The following is a 27686-nucleotide window of genomic DNA, read 5'->3' as shown; positions in this document are numbered from 1 at the left end:
CGAGTGCCCACGATGTACAGCCAGGTGAGGGATGGAATTAGAGGCTGCAGACGGCGGAACAGACTGCGCATGGTCCGCGCACTCGTGCGTCACAGAATCAGAGGGTTGCGCTATTTGAGTGTCTGTGAACGAAGGGCCAGTAAGATGAGGAGATGGTCCCTGAACGCCAGAACGGCGAATCCTCACATTAGTCTAGTCAAATCCACCTTAGAGATGTATTACATTGGGGATCAATTCACTAACCTCCAATTTGTCAGAGTACATAGACTGTTTTTTAGCCAAAATATGTCTGTACTAAGGTCACATCTCAAAGACACCTTTGATGTCTAAAACATCTTAAATAAAATAGTCTGGAAAGAGATATTTACATTAGTTACATGAAATGTTAACTCTTTATATACCTCCATAGATCACATAAAAGGGTGTGAAGTGATTAGGAGGATTTTGGTTACAGAAAATGATATGAGAGATGCACAGGTAGAATTCAACTTAGAGTCTATACTATTTATACTTCAACACAATTATTTTTGGTTCAATTAGTCATTTTCCCTACAGAAATGGGGGACGGCCATGGGGATCAGGGTCGAACCGAACTATGCAAACTTATTCATGGGTGTATAGGAAAATGATTATATCTGGTCAAAATCAGAGTTCGGTAGGAATCTGGTCCTTTGGAAGCGATATATAGATGATATAATTTTTTTATTTGCCATGGAGACAAGAAGAGTTTGGATGATTTTTTTGAATTTATCACTCACAATAGCCACAATTTGAAGTTCACTTCTAAATCCAGCCAAATAGAGTTGGAATTTCTAGATTTAATCATCTATATTGAAGAGAGATCTATTAAAACTATAACCCATTTCAAAACTATAGATAGCAATAATTATATTATGCAGTCCAGTTGCCATCAGCCTACTGTAAATGGGTTGTGAACATCCCCTTTGGAAAACTATGCAGGCTCAAAAGAAATTGTACAGAGAATGGGGTACTGTATAATTAAAACAAGTGACAGTTCTAATTGACAAATTTTCAGAGAGGAATCCTAATAGAACTACAATAGAGAGAGCATTAGTAAGAATGGGGGAGAGTGATAGAAACGTATGAACACTAAGAGGGATAAAGACGCCACTCGGGACAGACATTTCAGCACAGCATTCATTACTCAATGCAATAGAGAAGCAATGATAATAAAGTGCATCTTACCAAGACATTGGAATATTCTCAAAAAATATCCCATATTGGGAGACCATATACAGTACCAGAGAGACCAACGGTGATATTTAGTACAGCACCTAACCTCAAGGGCAATTTAGCTCCAACCACATACTGTAGGGTTATAATCAGAATAAGACAAGTTCTAGTTTGTTATCTCAACAGAAAGGCTTCTTTGGATGTGTCTCATGTACAGTAGGGCCTGCCAATTTACTGTAGATCAAAAGAGAAATTCAGAATAAATCAGTTATGTGTGATGATTATATTAACTGTAAATGAACTGTAGATAACGACTTCTCAACCTAATTTAAATCAAAGAGTAATTATAATACATATACACTGGTGCATAGGGACAACATATAACCTATAAAAAAAAGTGCCCAGCATTTAGCCTATACTTGATCCCTCTCAAAACTGCACTCTAGATGTAGAAGTATATTCTGACTTAAATAGTCATGGAATCTCAATATTCCTGATTAGCAATATTATACAGGCAATTATTTGCTTAAATAGCAATGTATTGGAGAAACTGACATAATATAGAGTATTGAGGTCATCAACTTCATAATAAGAAAAACAATAACATGTTAATGATGATACTAATAAATGCATGTTAATATATGTACACTGATCAATTAAAAATCCCTATGGTGAGGCGACTCAGAGATCCACAGTATTGGGTAACCATCAAAGAGGTAAGTATACTCCCAGTAGATATCTCTGAATAATATCTCAGATAGGATTGTCTGAGATACACCCAATTGGAAGCAAAAAGATTGAAATTAGATGGAATTCAGATGGATTCAGGTAGATATATAACCAGTATGTGGTCACATAACTAGTACACTTTTAATAATACTACTGCTGCCCATGAAAGGATCATTGCAATACCTGCAAATGTATTCAAGCTACATATTCAGATGCATATGTAGTCATACAGATCAAGATAAGTCTGTTGATATATTGCATATGTATACGCAGATAAATGTAAGACTCTTGGTAGTAATCTCAACAAATGTATAGTGTCTAGCTATCAATAACAGATTAAAGTGTACAGTACCCAGGTCTAACCAATATCAGCATATATATATATATATATATTATGGCCCCCACCAAACTTAGGACAGGCCATTCATCCACTCTTTCTGTTTGCAGGGGTCCTTTAGGGAATCACAAATGTGGACGTAGTGTATCACATGCAGACACATTCTTAATAAATCTCAATTCTTTTCAGCCACCAGAGGGACCACACATCATATCACTAGTTCCATTAACTGTTTAAGTACATACATTATTTACCTCATTCAATGTGGTTGCGGCCAACAATATGTTGGTCGCACCACCAGGTCTCTGGGCACTCGCTTAATGGAGCACAGGAGAAATGTTATAAAAGGATTAAACACACACAGTGTCTCACGACATTTCAAATCCAGACATAATCAGGATCCCAGGTCCATGACTATCATGGGACTTGAGAGCATTTCTCCTTGTGCTTTGAGGGGCGATCGATTCAAGACCCTCTGCTGGCGGGAAACATTCTGGATCCACCAGTTGGGCACTTTGGCCCCTGGTGGACTGAATGAATGTTTGGATGTGAGTACGCTGGTCTGAAGTCTTCGGATGGGCATACTCTCCTTGTTTCTGAGTCTCCTCTGCTGGTCATCCGTCATCTTCTTGTCGGAGTCTCTCCCTTATATGTTCTTTTCTAGTGTCTTGGGAGCTGGCATCCTATCCCATAAATAATCATTTACATTCATTATCATCTTGTATTTCACATATGGTTTTAGATGCACGTTGATTCAGTACAATTATGATAAAACATCACCTCGGTTTGTACAATATATACAATTTTATATAATAAGATGTATTTATATTCATTTAATATGCAAATTCCGTGTATGCTATTTGCACATTACATACATGTCTATTGCACTGAGCCCACATTATATTTGCCCCACACATTATTATTATTATTTTTCATTAGTCATTGAGGTATATGTAGTTCACATGTTTTAGTTCACTGTTTGTTAGGTTCATATTTAGTATACCCACATTGAGTCATTTGTACACTATCACAGATATGTTTGTCACATATATATTTTTTAATAATATTTTTTAATAATTTTTAGTAAGTCATATATTTTAGGTATGACCATTGGGTATGATTTATGGTATTTGTTCATATAATTCATAGTTAGCTTGTATTCATTTTCTTGTTGTTTTTTCATCAGATTTGTAGTTATTGTATTTGGGGATGATTATAGTTTTTTATTCAAATATTATATGTCTGTGTTTATCCATATACATTTATAAGATGTGGACTGTATTTATCCCTTGATAGAATCTCTGCCATAGGTATTGTACAGTTTAGTAGTAATATTATTCACTCCATTTGATATATGGGCTATTTCATTGTGATTCATAATTGCATCATTTTATATTTTTATAGAAGGATAATTAATTTTACATGACAGTACCTGTGCGGTATATAATCCTCAGAGCTATTTGTTAATTTATTCGCGTCAGGACTTCTTGTTATACAGTTCCTCCACGACTTATGATATGGTCCGTTTTATCTCATTAACCCCAATTCTTAGTTACCATTGTGATACCAATTAATATATCAACTTCTTATTAGTGTGAGTGTCCCATCCAGCTGGTTTAAGGGGTTGCTACGCAACCATTTGTGTATATATACCCATGCGTCCACCCCCTCTCCATTACCCTTTGACAAAGTCGCCCGTGTCTGACGAAACGTGTCAGGGAGCATCATCACGCAAACGTACGGACATTACGTCATCACGTGTGCGCAGGAACAGGGCGGTTCATGCGTTCAACATCACGGAGGCCATCCAGCATGGACATTTTCTGTGATTCCAGCAAGACTTCGTGGATACTTTCTTCACGCCCTACATCCTGATGATCACGATTCCTCACCTCTAAGAGACTGATGGACGTTTGATCGTAGTAAAGATACCGGATGGTGGTGATATTATCACGAAACGCTTTTATTACTTGTACCCTTGTGAGTGTATTTCCACCCCCCCTCCCCATCATTAAATATACAGGTTTATACTATGGGTCTCTCTCTCTCTCTCTCTCTCTCTCTCTCTCTCTCTCTCTCTCTCTCTCTCTCTCTCTCTCTCTCTCTCTCTCTCTCTCTCTCTCTCTCTCTCTCTCTCTCTCTCTCTCTCTCTCTCTCTCTCTCTCTCTCTCTCTCTCTCTCTCTCTCTCTCTCTCTCTCTCTCTCTCTCCTCAGACAAACCTCCAAAGTAGAGACATTGTTAGATATTGCGTAATGATGAACATACAGTATACAAGGTATGCAATATTTGTAATCGGGACTTGGATAGTATAACAAGCCACCGCTATACAACCGTGTCTTCTTGGAGTGTCTCAGAATGCTTCCGGGTGTCGATCGCCTCCCATGTTGACGCCAACCTAAAACCCTACAGTATGCACGTTTTGTGTGCAGACGCACACTTCTTCAGGGGTAGAGGAGTCACGGTACGTAGCTATGCGTTGATTAAAATACTCTTTTTGGTGGGAGTGTCAGTATTGCTGCACCAATCCTCATCATGATCGAGAAAGTGCACGTCCGCGCTGCAATGCAAACAGCTGATTTGCAGACAGCACATAATGTATAGCCCAGGACAGTTAAAGGCATCTAATAACCAGGAAAACTGGCAGCATCTATCGTTCCAAATGAATAGCCCACACTATACACTGATACCTGGTTTGCAGAATTGCCTTTCTGGCAAAGCACAGCTAAAGGAGGAACATATGTAGGCACATATATTGACCTTTTGTATCATATAATATGATCTCATTGATTTACACCCTCCTATAAGGTACAAACCATTCATAAGCCTCAAGAATAGAAAGTACAGATTAGACTTTGCAAACAATATCTAAAAAAGCCAGCCCAGTTCTGGAACAGCATTCCTTGGACAGATGAAACTAAGATCAACCTGTACCAGAATGATGGGAAGAAAAAAGTATGGAGAAGGTTTGGAACAGCTCATGATCTGAAGCATACCACATCATCTGTAAAACACGGTGGAGGCAGTGTGATGGCATGGGCATGCATGGCTTACAATGGCACTTTGTCACTAGTGTTTATTGATGATGTGACAGAAGATAGAAGCAGCCGGATGAATTCTGAAGTGTATAGGGATATATGGTCTGCTCAGATTCAGCCAAATTCAGTGAAGTTGATTGGACGGCGCTTCACTTTACAGATGGACAATGACACAAAACATACTGCGAAAGCAACTCAGGAGTTTTTTAAGGCAAAGAAGTGGAATATTCTGCAATGGCCGAGTCAATCACCTGATCTCAACCTGATGGAGCATGCATTTCACTTGCTGAAAACAAAACTTAAGGCAGAAAGACCCATGAACAAACAACAACTGAAGACAGCTGCAGTAAAGGCCTGGCAAAGCATCACAAAGGAGGAAACCCAGCGTTTGGTGATGTCCATGCGTTCCAGACTTCAAGCAGTCATTGCCTGCAAAGGATTCTCGACAAAGTATTAAAAATTAATATTTTATTTATGATTGTGTTAATTTGTCCAATTACATTTGAGCCCCTGAAATAAGGGGATTTTGTATGAAAATGGTTACAATTCCTAAACATTTCATACAATATTTTTGTTCAACCCCTTGAATTAAAGCTGAAAGTCTGCACTTCTATTGCATCTCGGTTGTTTCATTTTAAATCAATTGTGGTGGCGTACAGAGCCAAAATTATGAAAATTGTGTCAGTGACCAATTATTTCAGGACCTAACTGTATATGTTCTTAATTGTCATTGTGTATAGTTGGATATGATGTATATGGCACCATATAAAGAAAGGGAAGTTCTAACGTGACAGTATTGCCCAATTTACAATGTATCTAATTATTAATGCCAATATTGCTCTACTATTAAGGAGTCTATGATCTTCTTTATGTCCTACAGTATATAGGAAACATTTATTATGTCCCATATAGGAAAATTCTATATTTTTATTGATCGCATTCGTATGGGTGTTTTTAAAAAACATTTGGGTGGAATATTTTCAATGATAAATTCCTCACAATGTATGATTCCATCATAATAGCAAACATAGTGATTATATATCCATTATGGAATGCACATCATTGGTATTTTCTCTCTCCCCGTCTTCCATGCACCCACATAGAAAAATGCAGACACCATGGTTTGTATTCGTGGTTCATGCCTTTCTCCTTACAGCAGTCATATGAACTAGGTGAGGGCATTATTTTTAACAGTTCAGTTTGGCTTAAATGTTATAGTGGAATACAGTAAATAGTTGCTATTGATACTTTTTGGGGTGAGTTTATTCAATATTTATGTTAATAAGTAGAATAACTGTACCCATTTTAATGTGAAATTAAGTTAACACCTTGTTAAGTCATTAACAGAACTTTGTGGATTTGGACCCTATTGGTTAAGATGCAAAAAGGGATTCTGAGTAATTTCATGCTAATGAGCACACTTTGATATTTCCCTTTTAGCTTCCTATCCATTTTTACATGGATTCTCTAAAACATTTGCTTGCTGCATTACACAGTATAAGCCCATTGGGCCTATTTCCTTGTCCCAGGCTTAGCTGTACAACTACTGCACATCTTTTGTCATCATACAGTATATACCTGTATAAAGTAATGAGTAACCACTTTTCGTCTGCTAATCCTCTATATGCATACTTTAGCTGTACACGCTATGTAAAAAAGCAGACAAAAAGTATGCAAATTGGCAGTTCTTTGTATGGTGGAGAGGTTAAAAAACATTACTGTATCTACTATTACCTGGTTTTGTCTCATCAGCAACTTGAACTATATTCCTAACCTGTGTCCCTGCCATAGACTATTGAGAGGTCATGTGAATTTCACATCCTTCCATCCGATCTCTGCTCCTTTACTAGACTAGCATGGCCGAACAAACAGTAATAATCAACATTTTGTGTTTTAAAACAAATATGCCTATATGTTTAGAAAATATGTAGATCTAAAATTGATTAAAGCCCTACAGTATGACTCACATTAAATAGGAAGGTGTTCCTCAAAATGTCAAAATAAAGATACATTATATAAGTTATGGTGGTTACAAAAGTGACAATAATCCTCCACTGTACAGTGTACAGCAAAATAACAGTATAATTTGTGAGCTCATTCACATGTCTCAGACAGGTCTGCAACCTGCCTTTCCACATTACCTCTTAGCATCCAGCGCTTCCACTGCAGCCAGTGATTCTAGGAAATTACTGTACATGCAAAAGAGCACAGAGTATCACCATTTACTTCATGTCCATTTAACACTGACCACTATAAGCTTATATCAGCTGCATTACTCAGATTTTCAGTGCAGTCCGGGTTACAGAAGTAAATAAATATAACAATTGAATGAGTGCATAATAAGTAATACAGTCCATAGGTAGAAAATAGGGGTAACAACCTTCCGGTGATGCTCTCACTATACAAGGAAGTCCATAGATAATAAAGAACATATGTCCATAAAAAACGGTATGCAATGCAAATAAATGATGCGTGGAGTATGGAGTCCAGTGGGTAAGCCGATGGTGTGTGTGTGCCTGAATACCCCCACCTCACCTGTATGATGCCGTAGGAGAAGTCTCACCACGCCGATGGATAACACCCGTCCCCACCGAATGATGTTGATTGGGGTAAACAAACCTCCTAAGCCGTGAATGTGGTAGCCCGGTGAATGGGGACTGGCCGATGGAAATGGAGACCCGTAAGCAGAGTCTCCCGACGTCTCCCCCGGGTACCAGATGGATGTTCTCCGAAGTACCGGGTCGTGGCTGTCGGTGGGGTAGGTGATGGCTGCTGGCAGTGAAGACAGGACGATCCACTCCTCCGTAGGATGTCCGTCCGCAGTGTTGCTTCCCGGAACAGGTGAGGGGAATGGTTATCGGCTACACACTGGCAGGAACCCAGGGTCTCCGCAGCTAGGAGAGGAAATCCTCTTGATGTTTGCAGCTGCTCCGTAATGCGAATACCGGCGTGCTGCGATACTAAGGTAAGAAATCAGGAACATGGAGGAAAAGTAGAGCACTGCTAGTAAAATAAGAAAAAGGGCTAGTAGCAAAATGATTATTTATTAGGCATATAAGCCAAAAAAGGGGACAAACACACTAACGTTTAAAAAGCTTTTTGATATAGCGCCTCCACGGCGGGAAACGCGTCAGAGTTTTTAAACGTTTGTGTGTTTGTCCCCTTTTTTGGCTTATATGCCTAATAAATAATCATTTTGCTACTGGCCCTTTTTCTTATTTTACTAGCAGTGCTCTACTTTTCCTCCATGTTCCTGATAATAAGTAATACAACTAAAATATATGTACCTGTGCTGACAAGTGAGTAATACTATTCCTTCTCTAAATGAAGTGCTGCTACTCCGTTATTGTCCTTACAGTTAGAATCATGTAGGGGAAAAAAACTAAAAACAAATCCAGAAAAGAGAAATTTATTTATTTATTTATAAAATATTTTACCAGGAAGTAATACATTGAGAGTTACCTCTCGTTTTCAAGTATGTCCTGGAAGTTACAAATTCATACATGCTAAATAGAATCCAGTTGCACTCTCTATTCACAAATGAAAGTGTGCATGTACCAAATGGAGTTTTATAGTTAGGCCTTCATCATGTTGCCCTGTGTCTATTCCATCATGTTGCCTAGTGTCCATTCCACCATATTGTCCATAGTGCATTCCACCATGCTGCCCGGTGTGCATTCCACCATGCTGCTCTGTGTGCATTACACTATGTTGCTCAGTGTCCATCCATCATGCTACCCGGTGTGCATTCCACCATCTCACTTCAACTATCGCCATCTCAGCACACATCACTTCCAGAGGTTGCCTTATCGCAATGATGGTCACCTGTAAGTGGGCGCCCAATGTGTTTCACAACATGGCTCCTGTAGAAGTAGAGTACTGCACTATACATAGTGTTCTCTCTTCTGCGTTGGGGTGTGCTTTCAATATGATTACTTTCCTCATTTGTAAAGACATGTATTTAATCCCTTCCGACCAGTGATTATCTGCTAAATGACATTGTAGTGGATACTGCTGTATCTTCTTTAAGAACAATGTTTTCAGCAAAGTGATCTGATTTATTTAGACATACGGAAATCATAACAAAGTTATTCATCAGGTTTAATGTTCCCAGAGTTGTTGATAACAACATTACAATTCAACGAATAATGCTCAACAAATAAAAAGTATGTTTCTTAAATCTACTTATACTCAGCATAAGCAAACTGTGTTTCATTGAAAAGAAATAAGGAGCATTTTTTATTGTATTCCCTCTCAAGAGTATGACATCCCCAGGAGATACACTGCAACACTTTCTGCTTCTTACATTTGACACCCTTGTTTATGTAGGGAAGTTTAAGCAATGTCAAACCTAGCTAGCACTATGGGGATTATACAGTAATTAAACTGTCATAGTGCTGATTGAGGCCCTATCAGACTAAAACTGTGATTAAAGTAAGAGGACGTTAATAGTTAATTAATAATCCACTGGGAATTGAATAAAGTAGAAACATGGAGCAGAGACACTGAATATGATGGATGTCATCATAACGTACCATACAGTATGTGTGTCATGTACACTCTGCCCTAATCACTCCTATTGATTCCATCCAAATAGCAACCTGATATCCACAGAGCAAAATTGCAAAGAGCCTTGAATCTTTGACAAAGGATGACAATGCCATCAATGTTATTCTAAAGTTTACTTAAAACTGTATCTGAACCGCTTGATGTTGTGGCACATAGGTCCTTATGCGATGTATTCTGCAGCCACTTCCTAGTATAGATTGGCAAATTATTTGCCAACATTAGAATTTGCTGCAAATCCTGTATGACAGGGCACCTGTGTACAAATATTGGACAAGCAGCTTCCAAGCATATTGAATAGTATCTAAGCTCAGAAAAAAGCACGCTGCAAAGTACTGTAAAACCCACCCAAAATACAGATGGGTTAATACATGTCATATAAAATTCCAATAACAGAATCCAGCAGATACTGTATAGAGCTAGTTTTGAAATACTTACAAAAGCCCATATTAAATCAACCATATAAATCAAAGCTTAAATAAGGATAGAAACCAACATATCTTAAAAGCAGGAAGGGTGAGGCACTGGGCATGCACTTGTATTTAATTTATTTATGTTCCAGTCTGATCATCGAAAATCTATTGAGATTAGTACATACAGTAAGAAAGAAAGGTGTATGAAATTATGTTATTATTTTAGAAGAAACAAAAAGTAAATGAGATAAATCTGATTATCACATTCCTGCTGTTCTGCTTCCTTTTCTCCCAGACGTGAGATTCAGGTGTTGCTCTCTCTCTCTTGCTACCTCTTCCATTCTCTTACCTTTTCCAGCTGTTGTGGTCTTACCATTTATAATTGGCAAAGCTTCCCATGCAACATTTTCATCGAAATAAAACGGGGAGCAATTTTCTTATTGTATTTCCACCTCAAGACACCTCTGGGTCAGCTGTATCTACTTTCTTTTCAGTGGAAATACCATGAAAAGTGCTGCTGTTGTGGTATTTCAAGGACAAGTATAGAAAGAAAAAAATTGAATGTCTTTAGCCAAGTTAAGAATGTGGTTCAGCTTAGAGTTTATTAACAGGCATCTAAAGCTTTAGAAGCTACAATTACTTAGGGAACAAAAATACATATTTGAGACCAAGAATGAATAATCAGAGACATACAACACCTGTGAATATTCTAGATAAATATACAGACAGTGAATAGAAACATTAAACTATATGATACAGTAGTTCAAGAAATTTGAAGAGAATCCATGTAACGTAAGAAGCGTTTAATGGTTAAATGTTTCAGATGCATTGAGTAATGGCACATACAATATTGTATAACTGTGTTGAGTGGTTACTATTTTCAAAATTGTAGCGCCAAAGAGTTGAGTTTAATGGTTTTGGATGAGAAAAGTAAGCACATAAAAGGAAATCCCATTGATTTGTGTGTTCAACTTTTAACAACAAATTTCTAAGAACAAAATATTTTCCAAAAATATGATTCTCTGCTGCAGTATTTCTTAGTATTTATAATTGAACATGGTATCTGAACCACAAGTTGGTCATTAGTGACTAATTAACAAGATCACTTCATTGTGTATACCATTGGAATGTATTTTATAGCATTAATGACATTTTATGGGATTTCATTTCTGGGAGTGCATATTGCTTTAGACAGTCGGATGTGGATTTTGGGGAGCGCAGATCACCGTATGTGGAAAAATAAAAATAATGTATATAGTGTAGTATTTCCAAAAACGAATGACAACTGGGTATTAACAGAAGTGGGGACTCACACTTTCCCAATCAGGTGAAGGCAGTATGCATACAAATATGCTCAGGATTCTTCAGATGAGTAGAAAGCAGCTGGTCTCCGCGTGGTAACCCTCAGTGTAACAGAGAATGTAATTTCAACAAAATGATTGTATTAAGATAAAGAATATTGCACTTACATTTGCGCTATACAGCATAGGCACATAAAACTATAGTTGACTGGCTTGTTCGTCCACAGTCTTTCCAAGCTGTTTGATGTGCGCCGCGTCACTTCCGGCGGTCCGTCGGGTCATTTCCGGCGTTCCGTCGCGTCATTTCCGGTTGTGATCGTTCCCGGTTTGTAACAGCAGACACAGGGGAACCTCAGGATCAAATGTTGCCTACTCCAACTCGACTCTACGTGTTTCGCTCAGTAAAAGCTTCATCAGGAGTCATCATATTGCTTCCCTGAAGTTTAAAGTGAGAGTAATTGTCCCTCAATCACTAAGAAATAGAAATAATATTAAACCTTTATTGATGTACAGTATTGAAGGGGTTGGCACTGGACAAGAGCTACTGTATAAAATAAGGTAAGTAAAAAAGTATAGAATGGTTAATGTGACTACATAGTGAATATACTCAGGTATTGTCTGTGCTGCTTTTATATGTATTATTATTCTATCCATTTAAACCATTTTAAATTGTCTTCATGTGGAAATACAATTTACAAATTACCAATATTTCAGAGGTGTTGGGGGGGGGAGGAGGGAAGGGGTGGTCCTACACCTTGCAGAGGATGTGGCCTTCTACATGGATGCAGTACATTTCATGTATTTATTTAAAGCAGCAATACTATATTCACCTTTTTTTAGTTTAATTCTAAATTTTAACTAAGCTGGCAATCGTTTGGTGCTCCTGTTATATATCTGTAAAATCATGATTGTGTGCCAAACTAAATGGCCGCCTTCTAACTTTGTGCTGCAGCCTGTGAAATGTTGCAGCTGATATGAAACATTATATTACTAAGTGTAACACATTATTGATATAGCTATCAGAGTAATTGACAGTCTGCTGGCTGGAACACAGTAACAGATCTGTGTGTGATACTTTGTTGCCAAAGGGCAGAGCTAAAAAAAAAAAGTGTGTGTTAGAGCCTGTTTCGAAAGAGGAAGTGGATATGACTTTCTAAATGGTTGCAGTAGCAGCAAAAGGATGATCAATACATTTCCAAGAATAATGAAAAATGGCATTAGGAGTTTAAAAGAAAAATGCAGACAGAATTATCTAAAACCAAAGAACTGATTTATTTTAAAAAACATATAGGAATTGTAACGGTTTCCTGCTTTAATCGACACCTTTGGGGCCAATAATGCTAATTATTGTAGGCTCTCCTTGAGAGGACCCTCGGTAGCCTCACTAGTACTCAAGGGGTTCATGACCCCTTATATCTGTCAGTATAAATGTGTGTATATATACAGATGCAGCGGCCATTATTGAAACAATTCACGCAGTGTATACCTCGGAATACCCATGTCTGGCGCGGGATTTCTTCCAACCGTACCGCCTTAAGACGTGAGTGCAGGCGAGTGCAGAAAATGGTATCTTAGTGTTCTGGTTTTAAACACCTGAAATTGACACAATAGCACAGTAGCACAGTATTGTACACATTACAGTTAATTCATTTAATTGCATTTAATTGCACACAATCCATGAAATTAAAACAAAGCAACCACCATAAATACGTGTGCCTGGGGCGATTGGCGGCGTTAATGCCACGTGGAGTACAGCAGCGCACACGAAAACAGTGCCGTGATTTGTTCAAATAACGGCCGCTGCATCTGTATATATATATATATATATATATATATATATATATATACATGTAGAGATATCAGTACCGTGTTAGCCGAGCTTCAATAATCAAAAAATAAATAGATGATACCGTTCTGTGGCTAACGAAATGCTTTTATTTGTGCGAGCTTTCGAGATACACTGATCTCTTCTTCCGGCGATGTTACAATGAATGAAGCAAAAGGTATACTTAAAAACAGTGTCTCTTGGAATGTTATCTGTGCTGTTCCTTCCCCCGGTGTGGATGTGTTTTATGGCTAGAGGTGTCAAAAAGTTACTGTGAAAGCAAGTGAAGAAAGAGTGTGTATGTGTATCAGTGTGAATAAAAATGAATGGAGAGCCCACAGTATATACAGTGCTTTACATAAGGTGTGTGTGGAGTGGGAGTGGATATAAATGGTGTGGGTGGGTGTGGAAATGTGAGAGTTTGTAGCACAACTAAAAGTGTGTGTGGATACTAAGTGGTTCCTATTGGTGTATAGGGATGGAAAAACAAGGAGTATTAGTATGTGTGAGAGACAGGTGTGTGCGCATACATATAGCACAGTATGTACAGACATGGCCTTTAGCGCTCATGGGACGAGAGTTCACTAGTGTCAGTAATGACTCATAAAATTTCGATCTCTGTTTAGGCCACTGCTAAGTGTCCCGAACAGTTGCATAAATTTGTATTCATGCAACCGTCTCTCTTTCGGGGTTTTAAGATTACCTTTGAGTATGGCAACCCTCAGATCGTTCATCTTATGGCCAGAGTCAGAGAAATGATTCAAAATCAGAGGAAGGTTCACCTGTTCTTCCAGTAATGTCGTGTACCTCATCATGTGCATGAAATGCCCAGGGGGCTGCTACTACATAGGTGAGACAGGGCAGGGGCTAAACAAGAGAATGAACCTGCATCGCCACAGCATCACACGTGGTACAAGAGACAGTCATGTTGGCGAACATTTCTCTGACTCTGGCCATAAGATGAACGATCTAAGGGTTGCCATACTCAAAGGTAATCTTAAAACCCCAAAAGAGAGACGGTTGCATGAATACAAATTTATGCAACTGTTCGGGACACTTAGCAGTGGCCTAAACAGAGATCGAAATTTTATGAGTCATTACTGACACTAGAGAACTCTCGTCCCATGAGCACAAAAGGCCATGTCTGTACATACTGTGCTACTGTATATGTATGCACACACAGCTGTCTCTCACACATACTAATACTCCTTGTTTTTCCATCCCTATACACCAATAGGGACCACTTAGTATCCACACACACTTTTAGTTGTGCTACAAACTCTTACAATTCCACACCCACCCACACCATTTATATCCACTCCCACTCCACACACACCTTGTGTAAAGCACTGTATATACTGTGGGCTCTCCATTCATTTTTATTCACACTGATACACATACACACTCTTTCTTCACTTGCTTTCACAGTAACCTTTTGACACCTCTAGCCATAAAACACATCCACACCGGGGGAAGGAACAGCACAGATAACATTCCAAGAGACACTGTTTTTAAGTATACCTTTTGCTTCATTCATTGTAACATCGCCGGAAGAAGAGATCAGTGTATCTCGAAAGCTCGCACAAATAAAAGCATTTCGTTAGCCACAGAACGGTATCATCTATTTATTTTTTGATTATATATATATATATATATATTGTGACACACAGAAATATCGCTCAACACTTAAATAAATTGTGTCCAGAACACCTGTTAATAAGTCATGTATTGTGAGACTAAACAGTGGTGCTAAAGGTTAAAAAAATATGAAAACAACAAGGGGAAAGCAACCTTTAAATAGCACACGGACATAAATGAAAGTGTAACAAAAAGAATTGTATTAAAGTGATTAAAACAGGGGATGAAATATAAAAGGAGAGTGGGGCTCAACACTACCTAGACATTATGGACCTGGAGGCAAGGGTCTAAATAAAGATCCAAAGCAAGACATATACAGGGTACAGGTGGCTTTGTCTAAGCACACCTGCGTGACAATCAACCTGCACTGAGATCTTGTGACCACATGTAAAAATATTATGCCATATAATTTGATGCAATGGTTACATGTTATGGGTACACAAGTGATAGAGGTAACAGAATGTAAAATACGTCACCGCTCAGTAGGTAGATGTCACAGACAAAGGTAGGTCAAAACACCATGTCAGGTGGAAAAAGGTAGGGGCCCCCCTCAGCAAGACTCCCACTCCTGCATTTTGTTACCTCTATCACTTGTGTACCTATAACATGTAACCATTGCATCAAATTATATGGCATAATATTTTTACATGTGGTCACAAGATCTCAGTGCAGGTTGATTGTCACGCAGGTGTGCTTAGACAAAGCCACTTGTACCCTGTATATGTCTTGCTTTGGATCTTTATTTAGACCCTTGCCTCCAGGTCTATAATGTCTAGATAGTGTTGAGCCCCCCTCTCCTTTTATATTTCATCCCCTGTTTTAATCACTTTAATTAAATTCTTTTTGTAACACTTTCATTTATGTCTGTGTGCTATTTAAAGGTTGCTTTCCCCTTGTTGTTTTCATATATATATATATATATATATATATATATATATATATATAGGAAAAAATTAAAGACTGCACCTTGTTGTGCAAAGCAAGAGAAAACTGGCTATGATAGTATTATAAATATAAACCTATTTGGAAAAAAATTCAACAATACTAGTATAAAATGACACAATTGTAAGAGCTCAAATAAGTGCTCATGTGAAAAAATACACAATAAAGCCACAAAAATATATAAAAACATAAAATGAAACTTAAGAAAATGTCCAAATGGTATAAATAAAATCCAATAATGTGACCTGTAATGGTCAACAAAAATGGTGTATCCGGATACTGGCAGCTTTCTTCTTGGGCACAACAACCTCCCTTGACATCACCTAACAGAAAAAGAGAAGAAAAGGCACCCGATTGTTGTGTGATTAAGTATAAAACAATTAATAAATTGTGGATAACACAATGCAAAACTCACAAAAGTCAGAGTGTTACAGGCATTGTATTTCATCAGCGCAGTCTGATGAAATGCGTAGGGTCATGTGTCATCATTGTAAGTAGCTCCACTCCATAACAAGCTGTTGAAGTGAAGCTGCAGTCCGTCTCTGAGTATTAGGGCAATTCCAAGCGAAAGAACCTAAGTTACGGGGTGGGGGTTTGCCGGAGGACACTCCAAGGTGTAATACCAAACCAAGGATGACACTCCAGTGTGTAACACCACAAGCAAGGAAGAGGAGTGACGACATCCCAGACCGGTATCAGCCCAGCAGCAGCAGACCAGAGCAGTTTTGGAGCATGAGTTGCACTCATACAATGCCTGTAACACTCGAACTTTTGTGAATTTTGAATTGTCTAGTCCAAATTTTATTACATTTTTTATACTTTATCACAGAAGGATCGGTCGCTGTTTTTTCTCTTTTTCTGTTTTATATATATATATATATATATATATATATATATATATATATATATATATATATATATATATATATTATATATATATATATAAATCAAGAATAAATTATCATCATTGGATAAAGATGGTACTCCACTGGATTCTAAGGGAAATTAAAAGATCAAGACGATGACCTAAGGTAGGATAGGAGGATGAAATCAGAGCTTTTCTTGCAGCAACCTGGAGAAAAGAGGCTTCCAATGTAAGTACATTGAAGATTATTTGGGAGGCCTTCATCCAGCAGTGGATAGATAAGAGATGGATGGAGATGGAGATATATTAGTCATTCTTCAAGAAGAATTCAAATAGAAAATGGACATTGACTGCTCCAAATGGAATATAGAATTGAATTTACTGCCCTAACTAACAAGAAACACGTAATTGGAGACAGCACAGTCCTTAACCATTTTGACACAAGGGGTATTCTCCGATCGGCTCACAGAAAATTACATTTGAATTCGAAGATGGAAAAAAGAAAACTAATTAAAAAGAAGACATACATAATCAATATAAAGAACCACATGAATAACAGCTATGAAATTCAATAAGAGCTGATAAATAGACTCAGCTTGCTTAAAAGTCATCCAGACACTTTAATAAACAATTACGAAGAAATTATCAAGATTGTAGTTGAATGTGCAGAAATAAAATAGAAAAGTCACAAAGACAAAATTTGATGAGAAAATATCTAACGAGTCAAAGTAATTACTGAAACAATCCCAAGATGCAAAGACAAGAATTGAATATGCAGAGCTGTGCAAGACGATCTGCCAGCATACAACAGAGGATCTAATAACATTTAACTGTGATATGGTGAAGAAGACTATCGAAGATATCTACATAAGAGATGAATGAATTTTCTGCAGACATTTGACTCCACCTCGAATTTGCAAGTTCCTTTCAGTCTCAGATTTTTGCCAATCAGTCTCAAAAAAGGTATATTGAGAATTTTCTGAAAACTCATAAATGGATTCAGATTCTTAATGACCCGAAATTGCAAATGGATTTCTATGTATTACATATCTGAGTTCACAAGTAGATTTGAAAGATTTGCTTTGGGAGGAGTATAAATAGGGGGTTCAGCCTCTGGTCAAAGCCACTGTGTTCTTGGTTTTAGCTTTCAGTGGGTTGGTTATTGGGTTGCTAATGCTGCTGCAGCTGCTGTGGTGCTAGCTCAAATATTTAATTAGATAATGACATTATTTACTTACTAAAACTAATAGCATTTAAGGTGACTGACTGGAGTGACTTTGGTCTGTGTTACTTCCCTGGGCTGGGGCCTGACCTCTTTAATCTGGGCTCTACTGTACTCTCTGTGTCTATTGTCTCCTATATAATATATAGTGTAGAAGAGCAAACACCACATACTGTTTGTAACCAGCTTACCTGTGCAGTGCACAATGTAGCCTCATAATAAGTAATGACTTCAGCCACCTCTCAGCTTTGAACTAAAATTACGCTGCTTTATGTGTACTTTGACTCTAGCTCCCACACTTTTAGTCCCAAACCTCTTGCTTAATTTCCCATTCTCTAATGTGCTCTCACTAAACCTGCAGCTATCAACTCCTTCTGCTTCTCATATCACACGCCATCACCCCAAAGATTAACAATTCTACTCTGTCTTCCTCAGTCACAACTACTTTGTGGCAATATGTGTCCCAATCCTGGCCCTATCCACACAGCAATCATCTCACATCCCGCATCCTGCCCCAAAGTCTCCTCACCACGTACTACTGATCGCTCAAACCTCATCCCAATTGCACCTCTCTCAACCCTACCTTTTTCCTGTGCCCTATGGAATGCACGATCTGTCTGCAACAAACTCCCAGCAACACATGCCCTGTTTATTTACAACTCTCTTAACCTTCTAGCCATTACAGAAACCTGGCTCACTCCCTCAGTTACCGCCTCTCTTGTTTCACTCTCCTACGGTTTCCTCTCCTTCAGCCATACACCCAGGGAATACACAGGGTGGAGGAGTTGGCCTATTATTTTCCCCACACTGCACATTTCATGTCATTGCCTCATTTCCCTTCCTTTTCCCGTCCTCTGAAGACCACGCTGTCCATCTCTTTTCCCCATTATTCTCTGTATCGCTGTCATTTATGGTTCCCCTGGACTTACATTCCAATGTTTTTACAACTTTGCAGCCGGGCTTCCTCACTTCTTCTCTTCTGACACACTGGGAGACTTTAAAATACCTATTAACATTCGCACTGCCACCTCAACTGCCCATCTTATCACTGTAACCTCCTCCTTTGGCCTCTACCAGTTGACCACTTCTCCTATTCACTGCAATGCCCACTACCTTGACCTGGCTTATTTCCACTTCTACTCAGTCTCTAACTCTTGTAACACACCATTTTCACTCTGTGATCACCTCCTAACCTTTAACCTCACTATACCATATGCACATTCCACAACACCTACTTCCACACACACGTACAGAAACCTAAATACTCTACATCTCCTCTATAAATGTATGCTCTCCTCCTGCAACACTGCCCACTCCCTTGCCAAGCAAACATACTGCTCTACTGATACAACGTTTTCCTCCTACACTATGCCTATTTTCCACTTTTAACTCCCTTCTCGGCCCATCTACAACTACACACCCATTCACCCTCATGATCTGAGACCTTGCCACTTACTTCAAAGACAAGATTAAGTCTATCAGACGTGACATCTCTTATCCTATAGCTCCATATGCAACACCTATCTCCCCTCACACACCTAAACAATTTTCCCATGTGACCAAGGATGCGGTCTCCTCATCATCTCGGAGAAAAAAGGATGCGTATTAAAGAGGCGCCTGATGGTAAAAGGATATATATCAAACCAGTTGGAATGCCAGGGATAGGCTCCAGACGAAAGGGTTGTGCTTAAAGAGAGATAAAAACACAATACATAGCGTAATACTGTATGGTATAGAGACAAACAACATGTAATACACACAACATATATGACTAATGACTATCAGCTGACCCCTTAATCACCTTAAATAGTAACTGCTATAGTAATTAAAGGATTAACCCCCCTTCCCTGCTACTCACCCGGGCAGCCTAACCCCCTTCCCCAGGTCAACTACACCCACCCTCTACCCATTGATTGGCACAGTGATACATCGTGCTCATATAAAATGGACATGATTAGCCACTATGGCAGCCAATTGGCAACCTAAAAAAAAACAACAGCACATAAACAACATTACAATAACAAAACCAAAGCTCCTAAACACAGCAATTAATGAAACCAATCACCTAAACAACACAACAATAAAATAAATCAAATGCCTAATCAACACAAAACAGTGGGGATAGGGAGTGATCAACTTAAACCTTACTAATTAACAGCAGATAGAAAAAAAAAAAAACGAATGGCGCACAGCCAGGGAGTCAGGTGTACAGCAAAAAGTTTACCTTTATTCAGTGCATGGTAGCAGACAAATACACCCCTTGGGGGACAAAAGCAGGAACCTCCTACGCGTTTCGGACCAATTTTATTAAAGTGGTGTGCATTTAAGTGAATTTTCTTCGGGACACAATCATTTTGTGTCCCCTACTTTACTGATTCACTTTCAGTTCACAGTTTGCACCCACCTATAATTATCGTATGGAATTTTCTGTTAATTAGTAAGTAAAAGGGTTGTAGGGTGCTCGAACCCCAGGTGATAACATCCAGTGCAAATTGCAATAAAGCACTAACCCTGGAGATACAAGTGGGAGTGGGTAGGTAACCATAGACTTGTAAGTAACAAATGACGTCAGCCACAACTTAACTATAACAGTCTAAACCATTGAAACCCACTCACGTCATCTCCAGGGGTGATTGCTGGCGTGCCAGCCACAGATGATCCAGGATCCAGATACAGCAGATAGAAAAAAACGAATGGCGCACAGCCAGGGAGTCAGGTGTACAGCAAAAAGTTTACCTTTATTCAGTGCATGGTAGCAGACAAATTCACCCGTTGGGGGACAAAAGCAGGAACCTCCTACGCGTTTCGGACCAGCAGGTCCTTTAGCATTGCCTCTGGCTAATACTGGACCACACATTAGTATGTGAATATAGTGGTATTCTTGGGAGCTGGCAATTAATCAATACTATCTGATGTATCTGGTTCTCCCTCAGTATATTTTTTATATCACTGACTGTGTTCAATTGCTGATATTGGTGGTTTTATCCACCTTGCTGATCTGCAGTTTCAATCCCCACCATATCATTGCTATTTATGTATATGAGTGGTTATATATATATATTAGGGATTGCCACTGTTCTGTTTAGTTTATGTTTAATGTTTTTTTATTACAATTACATAAACACTCGGTAATATATGTTTTAAGTAAAAACAATAAAGGTTAAATTTTATTAAAGTGGTGTGCATTTAAGTGAATTTTCTTCGGGACACAATCATTTTGTGTCCCCTACTTTACTAATCATCATAACAATTAATTAAAAACAAAAATGTTCCTAAAAATGCATTGCTTGTATTTATCTATACTAATGGGCATAGATAAACACATTGTCAGTCAATGGCCAACCTTAAAAAAAAAAACAAGCATCCAATAAACATAATTAGAAAAAAGCAAGCATAACAATACAGATTTAAAATAAACAACAAGAAAAAAAAATCAACAAAATTACATATCAATGAAATAAAAACAAGCATTTGCCTAAAAATGCATTGCTTGTCACTGTATTTACCTGAAGCCCTAAAGATAAATACATTGGCAGTCAATGGGCAACCAAAAAAAATAACAAAATTCAATAAAAAAACCTGAAACATTTAAATTACATACATTCAATGTTTTTCTTACCTTTAGATGTCTTCACCCTCCAATTCCAGATGTATCAGGAAACTCTCGATCCGTGACGCCATCCTTAGCGATATATACTGTATATACTGCTAGTACAAGTAGTACAAAAATATATATGTACAGTATATATATTATAGACAAATCAATAAAGTGTTCAGTGTATATATAATAGCTAAATTAACGAGACAACATCTACCTATGTATTTCTATGGATAACAAGTAAAGAAGATAGAAGATTGAGGAAAGAAGATTTTACCTGATGCTGAAGATCGCGGAGAATCGATAAGGATGGTGTCACGAATCGAGAGTTTCCTGAGACATCTGGAATCAGAGGGTGAAGACAGTTATGACAGTTATAGTCCACTTTACATAGTATCGAAGTACAGTGTGTGTATAGATGTAGCCAGGTCCCCCAGGTCTACCCTTATCACCGCATGCTGGGGGAATAGGGAAGGTTGCAGCGTGCAGGGAGTGCTTCGGTATATCAGAGGCTCCGCAGTGACCCGAGCGAGTAGGGCGCCGCCATGTTGGGGTTCGCGCACGTGCGGTGAGCCCGTAGAGGTGGTGAGGGAACAGAGGACGCGCATGCGCAGCAAGAGGTTGCGAGAGCCCGCGAAAAAGGAGCTGCTCCTATAGGGTGGAGCGCACGGAACTACGAGTCCCAGCAACCATAGCGAGACCAGGTGCGCCAGGGAGCCTATAGGGTGGGCGGAATATCGGGAGGAACAGTTAGGAGGTTGCGCGGGGGAGCACGCCGAGCAGAACCGAGTGGGAGGAGGAAGGAAGAGGAGCGCTACATGTAGGGAGGCCAACAGCCCCTACACTAGGCCACATACCCCAGCCCAGTTAGGCCCTGAGTCCACGTAGATTGAAGCGGAAGTAGGAACTGGGCATCAGATAGGACACAGCCCCTTAGCATCAGCAGGAGAGTTGTACATTCAGAGACTGTTGCACTATCATATCAGAGGTCTGGGCTCAGACCTCGGCCGCACAGTAGCAGCCAACTGGGTGGGATCACCCCGGAAGGTATTCCTGGAAGTCACTCGTCGTCTGATCCTTTGTGAAGTTCTTTGGCAGGCCCGAGCGCTGGAGCGCTCGGCAGGTAACATCATCAAGTGCACCAACTATATACATATATTAATATTCGAACATAGTGGCTGTGCAGTCACACACATATACCTCACTTTGGGGGTGGGGCAATATTGAGTGTGGGAACTGGACACGTGTGGGTACACGGTGAAGGGGTCGCCTCCTGCGAGACGCAGTAGTATAGTGTCTCCTCTAGGGAGGGACACCTGTTTATGATATGCAAGGTTATGGTTGCGTTAGTAAAGTCATTGGTTACTTTTATATGCTGTGTGTGATATATTATTGTCCTGCGAGGAACAACTTCCACTCTGCTGGGAACCCTTGCAGGTGGAGGCGCTGCACCAAGTAAGAGGTTATCCATATTCATACAGCTGCCCCAGGCTCTCCGTGGCGGAGGCTCAGTCCCTGCGAGCCAACAGGTTACACAGCATTGGTAACGTACTGTATTCAATAGGAAACAGGGCTACATTTGGAGGCGCTGCCGAGATCAGACCTGGGGTGCCCCAATTCCAAATTCACACAGCCAACTGTCCAGAATGACTCTCCCCTCACGTCAGAGCGTGCGCGAATGGGCGCGGCAGATGCAAACACCCGCCCGCCCGCCGCGTGGTGGTCGTGAATCAAGTTCCTATGGCCTTGCCCTTAGAGACATTACAAACGGCCCTAAGACAACTACCAGGATTCACTAAAGCCCGCCTGGTGGATTTCCTCATAGACCAAGACGCCAAGTGGAGCACCCTGCTAGTTGACTGTCGCAGAGATTTAGTGGTACTGGAGCCCTCTGTCCCCCAATACCAACAGCTCCCCAATTCCCCACCTGGTGGAAGCCCTTTTGTCTACCCACTCCGGGACATCCCCACCGATGTGCTTGGCGAAGATTGTCATACTCCCGCCTCTGCCAATTACCCGGCCAGTGACGTGGGTAGCGGTCGGTCAGAATTCAGTTACCCGGGGTTCAGTGCGTCCGAAGAAGCTGGACTCTGTAGGGATATGCTGCAGAAACTTCACGACAAGGTAGGCCAGCTGGCCGCCCCACCCAGTTTACCACACTTAGTAGAAGCACTCACTCTGGCTACACACACAAAATTAGAGGAAATTGAAAGCTTTCTCAGGGACCCTGCCTGTCCCAGCGGGGGAAGATGGAATAGACCCATGGAACGAACACACCAGGGGTGTAATGGAGGAATGGTCCTGTACAGACGCGGTAAAACGCCAATGAATCATGGAGTGCTTGAGACCCCCAGCGTCCAATCTGGTCAGCATTCATAGAGAGCAACATCCTGATTTGACGTCCCGGATGATCGTCGAATTCTTGATGGAGGCCTATGGCATGGCAGAAGATGATGGGGCCTGTGGGCCAACTACTATGCTATTAACCAGAATGAAGGGGAAGACTTGTCGGCCTACATCCATCGAGTACAGATAGCGTTGGGGCCCCTACTTCACCATAAGTACGTTGTAGCCTCACAGATAGATGAGTATCTCCGTAAGCAATACCTGCGGGGGTCCAGCCCTAACCACCCCATTGCCAACATGATTCGTGATAACCTCACGCGGGGAAGCCCCCCTACGTTCACGAAGTTGTTACAGCAAGTCAAAGAGCACGAGGCTCATCTACTGCTTCATTCCCCGCAGAAAGCAAAAGGGGTCTCCACCCACAAGAGTAAGGGAACTAGTGAGAAGAAGGAGGATCCTCCGGATAAACCCGTAGCAGAGCGGCCGAAGTACTCGGGGAGGACATATCCCCCCTACAACCGTTGTACGCCGCCTAGTGATCTGTCATGCTACAAGTGCGGGAAAAATGGGCATCTATCTTATGACTGCCGGATGGGAGAATCCCGTGACCGGAGCCCCTCCCCCAAGAATTACACGGCCAATACCATGGTCTGTGGAGTATACGCCACCGACGGAGAGGCCTTGGAGACTCCGGCTTCCCCCGAACCCCGAAACTCCAATGACCTAACTCCGACCCCTATCCCAGATGGTACTGTCCTCGTGATTGTAACATTCGAGTGGGACCGGTGGCCCTCATATGCGTACTAGTGGATGGCATCTACTCTTCAGCCTTGCTGGACACGGGGTCACAGGTGACCATCATATATCGAGGATTCTATGATCAACATCTTCAGAACCAACCCCTGAAGTCGGCCGAACATATAAAAGTGAGGGGCCTGAGCAATGAAGACAACCCTATCGATGGCATCGTGACGGTGTCTCTGGAGATTCAGCAGCTCAACACCGGGAAATCACATCCCATGAACATGGATGCCCTCGTGTGTCCAGAACCCAAGGACCTGCCCAAGTACCCGATCATCCTGGGGACCAATGCAGACATTGTGTAGGCTGTTATCCGGAGGAGTAGAGAACGCTGATGGCGCACTGCCAGGGGGTCCTGAGAGAGTCAATCAGGAGAAAGAAACAGCCAGGCCACTCCAAAGATGAAAAAATGGTGTTAGGTTTATTGCATGCTGATAAACACACAGGGAACGGACAGATAAACGCACCTACGCGTTTCGTACTAAGTGTACTTTATCAAGGTGACCAAAGTGCTCTAAAACTGCAAATTTATACTTACCCAGACCGCTTCCAAACCAATAGGATGCCGCGTCACCTTCGCGCGTCTCGCAGAATGGAGGCGGCTAATGCAGTCGCCTGTGTGTGCGAAATCGCGCGAGAGTGGTGCGCGCGCATCCATAGGATGGGCAGTGTGGGCAAAGTACACATAGACATGGCTGTACTTTCGACTTCGGTGAGTGGGAGGAGGAAGGAAGAGGAGCGCTACGTGTAGGGAGGCCAACAGCCCCTACACTAGGCCACATACCCCGGCCCAGTTAGGCCCTGAGTCCCCGTAGAGTGAAGCGGAAGTAGGGACTGGCCATCAGATAGGACACAGCCCCTTAGCATCAGCAGGAGAGTTGTACATTCAGGGACTGTTGCACTATCATACCAGAGGTCTGGGCTCAGATCTCGGCCGCACAGTAGCAGCCAACCGGGTGGGATCGCCCCGGAAGGTATTCCTGGAAGTCACTCGTCGTCTGATCCTTTGTGAAGTTCTTTGGCAGGTCCGAGCGCTGGAGCGCTCGGCAGGTAACATCATCATGTGCACCAACTATATACATATATTCATATCCGAACATAGTGGCTGCGCAGTCACACACATATACCTCACTTTGGGGGTGGGGCAATATTGAGTGTGGGAACTGGACATGTGTGGTTTCACGGTGAAGGGGTCGCCTCCTGCGAGATGCAGTAGTATAGTGTCTCCTCTAGGGAGGGACACCTGTTTATGATATGCAAGGTTATGGTTGCGTTAGTAAAGTCATTGGTTATTTTAATATGCTGTGTGTGATATATTATTGTCCTGCGAGGAACAACTTCCACTGTGCTGGGAACCATTGCAGGTGGAGGCGCTGCACCAAGTAAGATGTTATCCGTATTCATATAGCTGCCCCAGGCTCTCCGTGGCGGAGGATCAGTCCCTGCGAGCCAACAGGTTACACAGCATTGGTAGCGTACTGTATTCAATCGGAAACAGGGCTACATATATATATATATATATATATATATATATACAGTGTTCGACAATTAATTATAACTACACGCCCGTGGTGAGGGCATTTAGGCCGCGGGCGAGTAGGTCTGCAGCTCTAGGAATTCCCCATGCAATTTTCCCTGCTTGAACTATGTGAGCCCATTTTATTTGGCTCCTTCTTGCAGGTACTGCAATGGCCGCGCGGCGTCAGATGCCGCGCTGCCATGCCAACATGATGCTCGTGACGTCATGACGTCACGCAGCATCAAGGAGCTGAGGCGCACGAGCCGAGCCACCATTGGAGCCTGGCGCCAGCACGTACCATCCGCCGCCCCCGCGTGTCCCATCTCTCGCCCGACTGGCCGCATTTTCCATCTCCCGCCCGCATCTCCCACCCGACTGGCCGCATCTCCCACCCGACTGGCCGCATCTCCCGCCCAACCTCCAGCACCGCCCACATCTCCCGCCCGACCTCACACCCGGCTTCCCAGCGTCACGCACCTCCCGCCCGACCTCACACCCGGCTTCCCGTAGTCACGCACCTCCCGTCCGACGTCACGCACCTCCCGCCCGACCTCACACCCGGCTTCCTGGCGTCACGCACCTCCCGTCGACCTACCGCACCGGCAGCCCGACCAACAGCACCTCCCGCCTTACTGCACAGGTGGGCCCTTCCTTTCAATGAATACTGTGTCTGTGTGTCTGTGTGTCTCTGTGTCAGTGAGTGTGTCTGTGTGTGTCTCTGTGTGTGTGTGTGTGTGTCTCTGTGTGTTTGTGTGTCTCTGTGTGTGTCTCTGTGTCTCTGTGTGTGTCTATGTGTGTGTGTGTGTGTGTGTGTGTGTGTCTCTGTGTGTGAGTGTGTCTCTGTGTGCGTGAGTGTGTCTCTGTTTATATGTGTGTGTGTGTGTGTGTGTGTGTGTGTGTGTGTGTGTGTGTGTGTGTGTGTGTGTGTCTGTGTGTCTGTGTGTGTCTGTGTGTGTGAGTGAGTGTCTCTGTGTGTGTGACTGAGTGTCTCTGTGTGTGTGCATGAGTGTCTCTGTGTGTGTGCATGAGTGTGTGTGTGTGTGTGTGTGTGTGTGTGTGTTTGTGTGTGTGTGTGCATGTCTTTCTGTGTGTGTGAGTGTCTCTGTGTGTGTGAGTGTGTCTCTCTGTGTGTGTGAGTGTGTCTCTCTGTGTGTGTCTCTCTGTGTGTGTGAGTGTGTCTCTCTGTGTGTGTGAGTGTGTCTCTCTGTGTGTGTGAGTGTGTCTCTCTGTGTGTGTGAGTGTTTCTCTCTGTGTCTGTGAGTGTGTCTCTCTGTGTGTGTGAGTGTGTCTCTGTGTGTGTGTGAGTGTGTCTCTCTGTGTGTGTGAGTGTGTGTCTCTGTGTTTGTGAGTGTGT

Source organism: Ascaphus truei, chromosome 2 (genome assembly GCF_040206685.1).
Source record: "Ascaphus truei isolate aAscTru1 chromosome 2, aAscTru1.hap1, whole genome shotgun sequence".
NCBI classification, from domain to species: Eukaryota; Metazoa; Chordata; class Amphibia; order Anura; family Ascaphidae; genus Ascaphus; species Ascaphus truei.
Note: the sequence above shows the minus strand (reverse complement) of the source record.